This window comes from Stegodyphus dumicola, chromosome 1, assembly GCF_044657685.1.
Source record: "Stegodyphus dumicola isolate Sdum_Otavi_A_Nest chromosome 1, ASM4465768v1".
Lineage (NCBI taxonomy): Eukaryota > Metazoa > Arthropoda > Arachnida > Araneae > Eresidae > Stegodyphus > Stegodyphus dumicola.
Window position 1 is genome coordinate 193064054 of NC_140768.1, and position 13993 is coordinate 193078046.

Below are 13993 nucleotides of genomic sequence, written 5' to 3' on the forward strand. Positions count from 1 at the left end.
GATAGGACTTTAGCAGTGTACGTGGATAAAGTCAAGAGTGTGCGCAATGCCATTTTTGTGCGATTCTGGGATTTTTTTTAAGTGAAAATAGGCCGACGGGTACATGGATACCGTGCATGTGCAATTCTTAAAAACGCAGCAAGCAGTGGGCGATTCTGCACTTTCTCCCAATTTTGCACCTAATCTTCGTCATGATTAAGCACTTTTGTTCCATAAAAGTTCTAATATAAGCGTAATTAAATATTGAGTAAAAAAAAAACCATGCTTTTACTTCGAGAAAACAAAATGGCATCCAAAACAAAACTAGTAGGTTGCTGTAGCAGGGTTGGTCGCCAAAGTTTCGCCACAAAATCGCCAAGTTACCATAAACCAAAGATAAACCGATTTCTCGTATAATGTTCATGCTTTAAAACATCTTTAAAATAAAACTTTTTTTCTCATATACAGTCAAAAGTCGTTAATCCGGACTCGTCGGGACTTATCGATTTTTCCGGATTATATTGAATCCGGTATAATCCGGAATCGATAAGTCCGATTCCGGATTATAGATCATCAGTTTAAATATCAAAAGATGGCATACAGGAATTCTAAAATTAAAAATATGAAACCTTAATTTATGAAATAAAGAATAATTATAATCTAAAGGGTATCAAAATTTACTAAAAAAAGCTTAATATTTATTTGTTTACTTTATTAAACAGTTCTTTCAATGTATATTGTTTTAAGTTGCTTCGTTTTATGTGATAATACTTTCTCTTTAATTCTACAAACAGACATAATTTCTTGTTCAGTTACAAAGTTCCGCTGTTCAAGTCCCGTTAATTGTTACGTCGAGAATACCGACTAACTTGTCAATCGAAATTTTTTCGTTTTCACTAACCTCTCTGTCACATTCTTCATGTCTTTATCCATTTTTTGCAGCAATTTCACTTTTTGTTTGATGGACATCGAAACATACTTTCATTTTGTACGATCCTTTGGGAGCTCCAAAATCGGAAATTCTATTTGACATAATCGAAAGTTCAAGTTTACTTTTATAAAATTGCTCTTACAGTCTGCAAAAAATAATAATCCGGATCCAATTCGAAGATTAAGGAACAACGCAATCATCAACATTAACTGAAATAGATAATTAGATAATTTTAGATTATGCCGTCCGTTATACATAAAACGTGCACGCAAAAACGTATTCTGCGCTTGCGCACACGCATATGCAGAGTGGTAAAAGGTCTTACGCGCACGCGTAAACGCCTATGCGCATGTGTCAACGCGGCGCATGCGCAGGAAGTTTTTTGCTTTGAGGTCCGGATTATAGATCATTCTGGATTATGGGTGTCCGAATTAACGACTTTTGACTGTATTTCCCAAAATGTTCACTTGTACGTTTATAATTAAAAAGTACCGGTACTTACGTATTATCGCAACCAGGTCAAAATTCGCATAAATTGCGAAATTTGGCAACCCTACTTACGGCAACCCTACGTGTTATACGTAGTTTTGTAAAAAGAGCATGTGGAGATTCACAAAATTTTCCTGCAATTTCGTGCAAATTTTTGTAATTTATGAGAAAATAGCAGTGTACATGGATAAAGTGAAGAATGCCATTTTTGTGCAATTCTGGGATGTTTTTTTAAGTAAAAATAAGTCGACGTGTACATGGTTATGGCGAATACGGTTTTTAATCATTGCTAAAAGCAATAGCCAAAAGATTTCCGCCGAAAAAATAATTCTGCAACTTATTCAAATTCGAAACCGGAAGGGTTTAATTGATATTTTATATTTTAAAAGAAAATAATATAAAAAACTGTATTAAAAATTATCTGTAATTAATAAATGTACATTTTCTTTCTATTCATACTTTTTTATTCAAACTTACAAATAGCGTCAAAACTTACGAATAGCGTCAACCTGGTTGCGATAATACGTAAGTACGAAAGTACCTTAAGATATTAGATTGAATGTTGAAACGTCCTTATGAGAAAGAAAAAAAAAATGACTTTTGCTTCAATAAGATTGCATGTAAAATCATAAATGTAAATCAAAATTTTATTAAAATTAATATGTTTATGAATTTTGTTATGAAATATCACATATCTTTTTAATATTTAAGCAGTATAAATCAATCTAATTAATTTAAGCAATACAAATTAATGTAGTAGTATGTGGTGTACAAAGAGTTTAAATATTTTTAAAAGAAAAAAAAAAGAAGAATGTTTAAATTAATTAAATACTAAGCATCTGTAAACTATATCCATGTTGGCATATAGAATGATATAGATGATATATTGTAATATCAGTGAGTCGTAGAAACTTATTCAAGTTTGAAGTTTATTTTTGTGGACCTCACATCAAAGTCTACAGTAATAATGTTCCATTATTAATATTTAAAAAATTCAAATGACAACTTATTGCAGATGTGAAATGATAATTTCAACTGGCTAACCAGTATCTTATACAATCGTAATGACTCTCAGGATTTTTCATTGCTTAATATTGTGATTTTTAATGAGATGTATTAAGAGTGTATTTTTAATCAGATTTTCTTTCATACGAATTTTTTGGAGCGTGATATGATGCTCATTGGGATTGATTGCATAGTTATGATCTTGCTTTTTTTAAGAGAATTTGAAATATATTTTTGAATATTCTGTGCAATGTTTTTGCTATAAAACATCTTTAGAATGAACCTTTTTTTTCAATATGTAGACTAAACTTCAGATATACTTTTAATATATTAATGTATTAATAAGATTTATGTATTTCACTTAATGTCCACATGTGTATTTATTATTAAAAGGCATCTTAGGATCTCTGACTGAATCTTGAAAAATCTTTATGGGGATGAAGAAAAGAAAGAGTTCATTTTGCTTCAATATCATTGCACCGAAAAATAATTATAAAGCAATATTTTATTATATTAGAATTAATGAATTGATATTAATTTTATTATGAAATACTATATACGTATGTTTGTTTAGTATTCAAGCAGTATAAATCAGTCTTCATAATTTAAGCAATATAAAATCATCTGAGAGCCTTAACATATTTTTTATTTTTATTACAAAATGAAAACATCTCATCTTTAGTTCATTACATATGTTATATTTTCATTGATATTAACATACCGTATAATTTTTATAAATAATTTTGTGTCCATTTTATTTCTGTATAAAAGTTCAGATATGTTTCAGTTTATTTAAATCAGCTCTGCTATATTTACAATATCATTCGAATCTTATTTTTATTTTCTGTTTGATAAATCGGTAGAACGGTATTTAGTATTTAAATATCCATCATTACGATGTAACATAGTACGTTATTATTCCTAAAATTCGAAATATTAGTTGTAAAAATTAATTTAACTTGACTTAAGTTTGAAATAAAACGCTGCGTACTACATAAATGAATCAGTCGGCTGCGTCTACCGGGGAACGATCGCCTTCGATTGTGATGTCACAAATCGGTGGAGCAGGCCTGTAGATATCTAGTTGGCCTTGTTTGAAGAGGGGAGGCAAAATCGTGTTGACAGTTTTTGTACTTCTTAGAATACATTTAGCTTTAAAGATGTGTTTTGCTCAACAAAGCCTTTAATTCATTCCTCTTTGAGCCCACCAGCGGCCGAGCGGTAAAGTCGCTGAACACTGGTAGTTCGGTCCGAGGTTCGAATCCCGCGAACGGGCTGGCTGCATGGGCGTTTTCGTGGTTTTCCCCATGTGTAATGTGTATACGAGCCAGTTTACCTTAGAAAGTCCTCCACGAAGGCATCCCTCCTCTTAGGCAGGTAGCCCTAGTGTGCTTTGCCATAATTAAATACACACATTCCTCTTTGAAAAATTTCGTCTGATAAACGATACTAAAAATTAGACAGCGGATTTCTGTGTAGAAAATTTAGACACGAAATAAGTTAAAAGCGATTATATGAACTATTAAATGAATTATTCTGTATGCCTGCTTATTTTTTTATGGAAATATTTGGCATTTTCAGGACACAAAAAGTTCTTCAAAGAACTTTGAAATATTAGTACAAACACATTAATCAATTAAATTGAAATAAATAATGGGATGTAATTTAAAAGACAGAAATAATTTAATGTAAGAGATTTAGATTTAAAATTTTGCACACACAAATGATTTATCAGATTTTGTAAGGTTTTCTCTTATAAATAACTTTGATTTTGAAATATGGCATTTGAACCTATGAACCTGTGAGGATACTGAAAAAGTGATGAATATATGAGAATATTATCATTTTCAGTAAGTTTTCTTATTGAATAATGAATTCTGACAGTCCTATGCTATAAGAATAGGGTCTAAGTTTGCATAAAAATTTCTCTTAAATAAAAGAATTTAAGTAATTTCTGTAGCCTTTTTGCCAATACACTAAAGAAATTTTAAACTAATTACTCGTCCTCGCTTGCAATTAGAACCATCATTAAATCCCTATTTTATCTAATCATTTTCTGAACATTATCATGTATATAGATTGACCTCGTCTTTGTAACTGATAATTATTACTTGCAAATTATTCTCTTGCTGGTGAACTATTAACAACCCTTTTTATTGCTGAGTTAGGTTTAATAACCTTTTCTCTCACCACCGCCTGCCTTACGGAAATCGATGTAAAATGCTGGTACCTGGGCTGCCTGAGCGCATGCGCGAACGTAGGTGGTGTGAATAGCCTGTTAGCTATTCGCATCGTCGGTGTGATTAGCCACTGCGGAACCCTCCCTCCTTCTATTCTAACCTCCTTGGATGAAACCGACTTCAGAAGTGGATAAGTTTTTCGAACACTCTCGTTTGTTTTACTGGCGTCGCTGAATTTTGCGATGAATGCATCACATTTATTGCGGAGTATCACCTTCCAGATTTTTCATACTGTTAATGTATACATTAGAAGTGAATCATTCTCTTCTTTCCTCAGATATACTACGGCGATAAACAATAACCATTCACTAAAGATTTTGCGTAAATTTCCACTCATAATAATTTAAATTGCGAAAAATCTCACAATTACCACCTAAACACACTAGTCGGCACCACAATTTTTTCGAAAGCGCGCAGTAGTAGTCAAAAGTGGGGTACGCCAACACCGACTCTAGAGTCGGTGTTGGGTACGCCGTCTTGCCAGGTGAAACTAGTCGATATTTCCGTGACGTCAAAAATTCTAAAAGTGGGGTAGGGTTTGGAAATACGCGACCAGGCATACCATGGATATACCAAGGAGGTTACAATAGAAGGAAGGTTCAACTCAAACGGTGAAGCTTGGCGGTCATGTTCCTGTTATCGCTGTGACTTGTGCAAGGAAGTCTGTAATTGCAATATTTTTTCTTTTGTTTTTGAAGAATGTCATCTTGTGTTGTATATGGATGCACAAACAGATTTTCGAAAAAGATTCCTGGGATTACTTTTCACGCGTAAGTATTGATTTTCACTTTTTTATGTAATTTGATAACTTAGGTAAAAAATATCACAATGTCGTGTTGTATTCTTTCCACATGTGAAAAAAGGACTTAATAATAATCAAAATATGTGAAATACATTTTAATTTTTCTGTTTATAGCTGACATCTTTGTTCCTTAACATACAATGATGTATGCTAGGATTTAAACTGTATAATTTGAATATTTTAGGTAATTCGTTTGATAATTTTCATGAAAAGTAAGACACCAATTGTTACTATTTTTATGAATTGTAAAGGTGTTAAATAAAGTAAGGCTTTTCTTTATGTATTAATTATTATTTACGTGTTGTGAACTGTTAGGAGTATAATTTGTGCATTTGATCAAGATAAACTATCTTTTCTGTTGTTAATTTTTTTGGGGGGGCATAAATTTACAAATTTGTAGGCAGTGTAGCGATAAAAGTAAATATTTACACAACTGACACATGTGGAAAGATGTATCCAAAAATATAGGTATAGGTATATATAGAATTCTTTGAGATTCATAAATATGAAACGCGCATAAACTGAAATCACTGAATTTACATAAATCTATTTTATTTTATTAATATTTATTTTCTTGTTGTTATAAGGTTGTTGGTTGTGAAAAGATTCTATTTAAAACTTTCATTTAAATAAAAATGCAACCTGTGACTATTTTTTAGATAATTATGTGCTATTAATTTCAGATTAAAATTATTTTAAATGATTCTTTAATAAATTACAATATTGTGAATAAATCAGAAATATCACTTCTTAAAGAAGAATTGGAAAGTACATCCAACAGGTTGCTAATAAAACCTTAAAAAATTCTGGAAATACGCATAAACATTATTTTTAAAGGCTTTAATGTTATGCACATGCAATTAGATTTCGAACTATTTCTTAATGATTTTCTATACTTTCTGTATTCTTAATGTATTTTTTAATGATTTCTGTATCAAAGGATATCATCTTTATAACTTTAAAACAAAAAACTACAATAGCGAAGTCTTTCATTATAAATTTTACATATTTTTAGTGGAAAACACATGCACGGAACAGCTTAAAAACACGTATGTTTCACTGCCGTAATGCAATGTTTTGAAGTTACAAACATGGACGCCGCTTGTTCGGTTGAGTTTCATTCCATGATTAGACGAAACTGCGAACCCTCCCTCCTTCTATTCCATGGAGGTAGGAAAGGGAGGAGGGGCCATTCCGCGCTAGAAGTGAAGCACTGCTTTGAAGCTTGGGTCACCAGACGGGGTGTTCTTTGTTTACATTCAGAAGCTCGCTTGACAAGATTCTGATAGTATTTCGACACACGACAGTTCCATAGAAATCAAAAAAGGGACACTCTCGCATGAAAGAAACATTCATAGTGTGATAGATAATAGCAATTTGTATAGTTTACTGACATTTACGCAAAAATCACATATTGGTTATTTTTCGATAACTAACAACAGCGATTTTGATTATGAATTTGTTTTATAAAATTCTAAGCAGTTGCACTACAAAAATATAGATTTTAAGAAAATTGCTAAAAGAGATCTGCCAAAATTTATTTTCTAGAAGATTTGAAAAGTTTGAAACTTGATGGCTAAATGTAAATATAAAATTACGTATGTTAAAATATTTGTAATTAGGCACATAGGTCAGATTAAGTTTTTATTAAATAGAGTAACGCATGCAAGGGCTATCTGCCTAAAGAGAGAGATGCCATCGTGGAGGAATTTTGAAGAAAAACTGACCTTTGAGTGGGTATTAAAAATAATACTTATAATTTTCATTCAAATAATATTCATATATATTTTTTATGTAAAACTTTCGGGTGTATGCTAAATTAGTTTAAATTACTTTACACGAAAAATATAGTGAATGCATAGAAATTAAAGATTTGCACATGCCGGAAATGATAAATAGGAAATATGTATGGGTATTTATGCATGTGCTTGCAAAAAGCATGTATCTGCCTTTGACAAAATACTTAAATATTCATTAAATTATTTATAAATGTATTTGAAATGAAGGATTTATTCACTTATAAACAACTGTGAAAGTACTGTGAAGAAATCTAATGATTAAATTTATCTAATTTGTAATAATTATAAATGTTATCTAAATATATAATAACCTTAATATTGAATTGTAAACATAAATTGAAATCCTGTTGACAAATACGTTATAAAACTATTTAAGCAAGAATTGTTCGTATTGGAAAGCAATCTGTTAAAATGTATTGGAAAGCAAATGCTATGAGATGCGCACTTAAGAACGTAATAAAGAGTTTTGGAATATGTATTGTTGAAATGAAGGGTAAAAAAAAAAATCTGATAAGTATAATTAAAAGAATTATTCCCTTTACATTTTATAATAACTCAGTTACAAGTTTTAAATAATACTTAAAAAAAAAAAAAAAAAAAAAAAACTTATTTTATTCCCTTTCAGAAATGTTCTGAGAAAGTCAAATACTATTTATACCTATTTAATTATTAGGAATTAGCGAAATACTTATTTAAAGTATTTCGCTAATTCCTAATAATTCTCTAATTTAAAATGAACCGAATAGAGCATTAATTATAAATTGACTTACATTTTTCGATTTAAAAGAAGCCAAAAAATCATGTCATATTTAAGAAAGTATTTTAGGAAGAAGCTCTATAAATAGAAAAGAAATAATGCATAATTTTAATATTAATAATACAATAAACTTTGATCTTAATTTTTGTACCTTAACCGAATAAAATCGAATTACTTAAATTTTTTTTTCTAATGTAATTAACGAAAACTTGTGAAAATATTTCATTCAAATTAAATCATTCTGAGAAAACTGTCCTGTGAAAAGTATAGCATTTAATTCTGTTCAAAATGAAATGTTGTTTTCACATACGTAGGACTCTGAAGTGTTGTAGAAAAAGAAAAGATATACATTTATATGTATATTTGCGACGTAATTACAAAATATTTACACCCGAACGCGTCAAATCCCATAGAACTCAGTGGTAAATGACCCAATGTTTTGGTCACCACGTAGGATCGCCGGTGCTTCAGAGCAGGGTACGGAGAAACTTGTTTAGGACGACTCCATCTTACTTCTTACCTCCATGTTCTATTCCCACCTCCTTGGGCACGGAGTGTAGTCCTTGGGATATACCAATACTTTCAAAAGTAAATCAACATGCATTTCTTTCATTTAATATCTGGCAGCATTATTTGTAGGCCAATGAGAGAAGACAAAAATGTTCCTATGAATAACGACTAGGTCCCATGAATATTCCTGTATAATAGGAATAAAGGCTGATGAGAAGTTGACACGTGAGGGGTTGCGCAATAAAAATTTTCCTCGTTTTTCTGACTTCAAGATAAAAAAAAGCAGGTAATATTTTCTAATTATTTATTTTTTCTTGTCAATCTGACGGTATTTAGTTTAAATGCTACCATTTGTGCGGTTGAATAAACTTTTGTGTTGTAACAAATACCCTTATAATTCCCATCATTATTAAATGAAGGAGTTTGATGTGACATTTGCTTATTAATATTCCAATATAACTAAGCTTTTAAAACGGAGTAACTCTTGCATATGCCGTCCTGGCTGTAGTGTAGAATTGGGTGCCCCTGTGATTGGCGACAATTTTTTAAAAATTTTGGCGATGAAACCTCACTTCTGGTTACCACAATAGTTTTAACTTTGTTTTAGCTTCCCGATTTTATTTAATTGAAAATAGATTGATGTGTACATGGACATATTTAAGGCAGTGCGCAATGACTAGTTTGTGATATTCTAGGATTTTTTTTTAAGTAAAAACAGATCGATGTGTACATGGACACAGATCTTATGCTATCCTTTCACTTCTTATTTTGGTTTTGTGTAGCGGCCATCGTGAAATTGTTTTGAGAATTCTGACTAACTTGTGAATCAAAATTTTCTTATTTTTAGGAACTTCTCTGTCACTTTCTTCACTATCGTTAGCTGTATTTTCTGAATCTAGAATCATACTACAGATTTCGCCATTCATTAAATGATTGACGATTGAGAAGCATTGTTATCACAATGAAAAACTTTTTTTATATCATCTTCATTTATTACCGCTTCTCCACATTTCTTTAGAAAATCCGTTAATTGGAAAATTTCACCTTTGTTTTTCAATATCCGAAAATGTTTTATTATGCTTGGAGGGGGGATTAAATGCGTATGTCTAAAGCCTACGAGAAAAACGTTGTTGGTGGTTTTGAGGTCTGGATTTTAGATCATTCCGGATGATGGACATCCGGATATCGGACTTTGTACTGTATACGGTACGTAAGTGCATTTGAATATGAAAGTTGAAGAGAACAGATTCAGCATATATTGAGATATACATTGTACAGTTAAATATCAAGAGAATGTCACATAAGCACATACACTTTTATAATTTGTCATATATATAAAAATAAATTATGAAAAATTATCATCATTTCATATAGTCTTTCTACATAATGAGTAGGCAAAGCTGAAATAACAGCTAAGAACATTTTCCCTGAAATGCCATTTGGATTCCCCCTTTCTCTATATACATTTACAGTGTTGCCAGATCAATGCAATTCTAAAACAATTTCATTAAATAACATAAAAAAAGATACTAAAGTATTACAGTCAAAAGTCGTTAATCCGGACTCGTTGGGACTTCAGCGATTCCGGATTATCGATTTTTCCAGATTATAGATCATCAGTTTAAATCTCGTAAGATGGCATGCAGAAATTCTAAAATTAAAAACATGAAACCGTAATTTATGAAATAAAGAACAATTATGATCTAAAGGGTATCAAAATTTACAAAAAAAAAAAAAAAAAAAAACTTAATATTTATTTGTTTACTTTATTAAACATTTCTTTCAATGTAAGTTATTTAAGTTGCTTCGTTTTATGTGATAATACTTTCTCTTTAATTCTATAAACAGACATAACTTGTCAATCGAAATTTTTTCGTCTTCACTAACCTCTCTGTCACCTTCTTCATGTCTTTATCCATTTTTTGCAGCAATTCCACTTTTTGTTTGATGGACATCGAAACATACTTTCGTTTTGTAGATCCTTTGGGAGCTCCAGCATCGGAAATTCTATTTGACATAATCGAAAGTTCATGTTTACTTTTATAACATTGCTCTTACAGTCTGCAAAAAATAATAAGCCGCATCTGATTCGAAGATTAAGGAACAACGCAATCATCAACATTAACTGAAATAGATAATTTTAGCTTATACCGTCCATTATACATTAAACGTGCACACGAAAATGTATTCTGCACTTGCGCACACGCATCTGCGCAGTCGTAAAGGTCTTACGTGCACGCGTAAACGCCTATGCGCATGTGTCAACGCGGCGCATGCGCAGAAAGTTTTTAGCTTTGAGGTCCGGATTATAGATTATTCTGGATTATGGGAGTCCGAATTAACGACTTTTGACTGTATATTATATTTACATTATATACTTTATGGGGTCTTAATGAAGGGCTAGCCTGTCATAATGAACGACTTAAGCTTGGAGTTTGATGACTTACAGATCCTAACTACGGTGTTGTGCAGCCTGTTTAAGGACCAAGATGACTTCAATTTAGGAGAGAATCCTTTTTGTCAGATTCCATAACCACACCTTGTCACCTTCATTTGAATAACATCCTGTAGCTCTTGTGTCATATCAGGTCTTCCAGATCTTCATCCTCTCCGTTGCCAAACTGATTTGCTTTCGTACAAACGTGTGCACCAATTCAAACTGTGCTTGGAGATCTGGAATGTACCTTCAGGTGATAAAGGTGCATTTAGAGGGCAACCAAACAGGGGATCACAAGAGAGAAGAAAGTCCCTACCAAAGAGCATCTGGAATGGGGAATAGCCAGTAGTCATGTGAACAACACTGCGATAGGTCAGGAAGAGGAAAAGTAAAATCCAAGTGCAGTCGTGTTATTTTCTAGAAATCATCAGCAAGAGGTTGTTTCATCAGCCGATGGTTTGATTAAACCTCTTTACCGTGCTGTCTGACTGTGGATTTAAAGGTGCTATTTGAGTTTTATCTGTGCTGAGGGTATGATTTAAATCAAATTCCTCGTCATTATAAATATCACGAATATACGTCAAATAGTTTTTTGGTTGCAATTTTCTAATTTTGCACATTGAAAGAAATGTTTAATAAAGTAAACAAATAAATATTAAGCTTTTTTTTCTTTTTTTTTGTTGTAAATTTTGATACCCTTTAGATCATAATTGCTCTTTATTTCATAAATTACAGTTTAATCTTTTTAATTTTATGATTTCTGCATGCCATCTTACCAGATTTAAATTGATGATCTATAATCCGGAATCGCCAAAGTCCTGACAAGTCCGGATGAAAGACTTTTGACTGTAGTTGGTTTCTTGATTTGTAAAAAAAAACAATTTGCTTTTGGATTCCATAATAATCCTAAAGTCTTGATGCTCCAATTATCTTCGAAATTACTGAAGGAGTATTCCTCTTTTTCATCCGGATGCTGCAGATGATCCGGGCGATTCTGCACACCATCTGTGCAGAAGCATACTTCTGCATGATAGTATTTCAGTCAATTACAATTGTAATTCTTGAGCTTCTATTATAGTATGGACTCCGGTCAATATGTGCTCAGTATGAAAATGCCTTTGTACTGTTTGCGCTACTAATGCAAAATTGTTTCTCTTGTCCTATGCTGATTGGTTAAGTGTGCATGTTACGAGATGGTGTTTGGAAGTATAAGTTATTATCTTCAATCTATAATATATATTCTATTCTTCTTTTTAACTCTTCCATAAAATGTGTAAAATGATATCTCTTGTAAAGGTAAATTTTATGAGTACAAAATCTGCAAATAATATCAAATAATTGGTTTCGAACTTACTCTCCATTTAGTAAAACATTGTTTAGCGAAATTCAGCAATCGTAGGAGAAGTGGCATTGAACATTACCCTAGGTTTAGTATAGGTTTATCAGGCCTGAAAACAAACTAGAGTAACCTTTTCAGCAGCTTCTTCAGAGTGGCTTAATTTATCTGGGCTTCATTGTGAGATATTTAAGTAAATAATTCGGTCTTTTAACCCCTTAACTGCCGCGGGCGTATATATACGCCTTGCTCAGCCGATGCGTTAACTGCCCCAGGCGTATATATACGTCCTTCCAAACTGCTATCATTTGCTTTGCGCTGCTACACCTAAAATTATTCGCAAAGTTAACACATCGGCTGCGCATCTGGGGCAGTTAACGCATCGGCTGAGCAAGGCGTATATATACGTCCGCGGCAGTTAAGGGGTTAATAGCGTTTTCTGTTTATTCACCTAAAAAGCTAAGCCCTTCCTCCTTAATTGGTATTTTTACTCGCTCTACCATCATCTTGCCTACAGTGCGTGTGAAGAAAGTGCTGTTCACAAAAGTCCTCTTTCTGACTCTTCACCTTTTTTGCTTCATGAACCCATTCAGTCTCCAAAAATTTTCTCAAATTGTCAGATAAATGATCCACAATTTCTCAATAGCCCCTTAATAATTATCAATATTACATTCTTGCGGCATGTGTACTGATCCACTAATGATATATTCACTAAATACTATCATGCAGATGTTGACCTCCTGAAAGTCAGCTCTTGCTTTCTGTAGCATTTATTCAGCTATTTCATTGTAATAAAAATAAAAAAATACTTTGTTACTTTGTTAGACATGTATTAGGCCAGCCTTATAAATCTCCAGATCAGCTAAATCAATGGTTTACAATTGTTTAAGATTGGAAATGTTTAAATATCTAGCTGGTGTTATGCAAGTTATTTTTGGAACAACAAAACATTGTAAAGTACGAATAAAATCTGTGGTAGTGTTAATGATGGTTACTGTAGTCTCTTTCATAATACCCATAACTGCAGCATTGATACCTGAAATAGAAGAATTTATTTTTCTTTTCTTCAAATTCAATAATTCCATGCATTCTTTAGTAATGAAATTATTTTGAGAACCAGAATCAAAGAAGGCCCTCAGTGAAATAAAATTTCCATTGACACCTTTCACAAAAATAATTGCAGTTGAAAGTAGAACTTGCTTATTAACCCTTTCCGAAATAAAAATAGAAGAAATGGAAATATATCTGAAGGCAATGCGAAACGTAACAGAACTGCACATAGTAACCCTAAAAGACCATACATAGAAGAGGGAAAAATAGAATAAAAAAATGAATTGGATATAAATCAGGCACGCGAATGTTTATATTAGCAAGCACACCGAGGATTTAAAGAGCCCACCTTTGTTTATGCTTTCCCTTCCCCCCACCCTCGCAACAGTTGATGAGTAAAATACCAAAGTCACACAGAATATATTAAACTTTAGATCAGGAACCTAAAACTGTGTTCATTTCAAAAGTAATGGACATAGGATGCCATCTAGAGGCCTTCAGAAAAATGTTCCAGCTTAAAATGCGTATGCGCATCACCCGTCCTCTGAATGCAATCTCTAGTGATGCGTGGATGGGACAACCGGCTGTAAAGAGACGTTCTTAGGGAATGTGTATATGGGACGCCCGTCCTGAAAGTGTTAAAAGAATTGGAAATATT

The 13993-nt window shown here is 32.2% G+C and overlaps 1 protein-coding gene across 2 annotated transcripts in view; it reads left to right on the forward strand.

Annotated features, from left to right (window-relative positions):
- Positions 1–8619: 8619 nt before the first annotated feature.
- LOC118192695 (protein SHQ1 homolog) overlaps positions 8620–13993 on the forward strand; it is a 64957-nt gene continuing 59583 nt past the window's right edge. Inside the window, exon 1 of one of the 2 annotated variants that reach the window (XM_035363691.2) lies at positions 8620–8798. The gene's annotated coding sequence lies outside the window, so the exon portion shown is untranslated. The remainder of the gene's footprint in view (positions 8799–13993) is intronic. The other variant, XM_035363692.2, reaches the window with a different exon arrangement.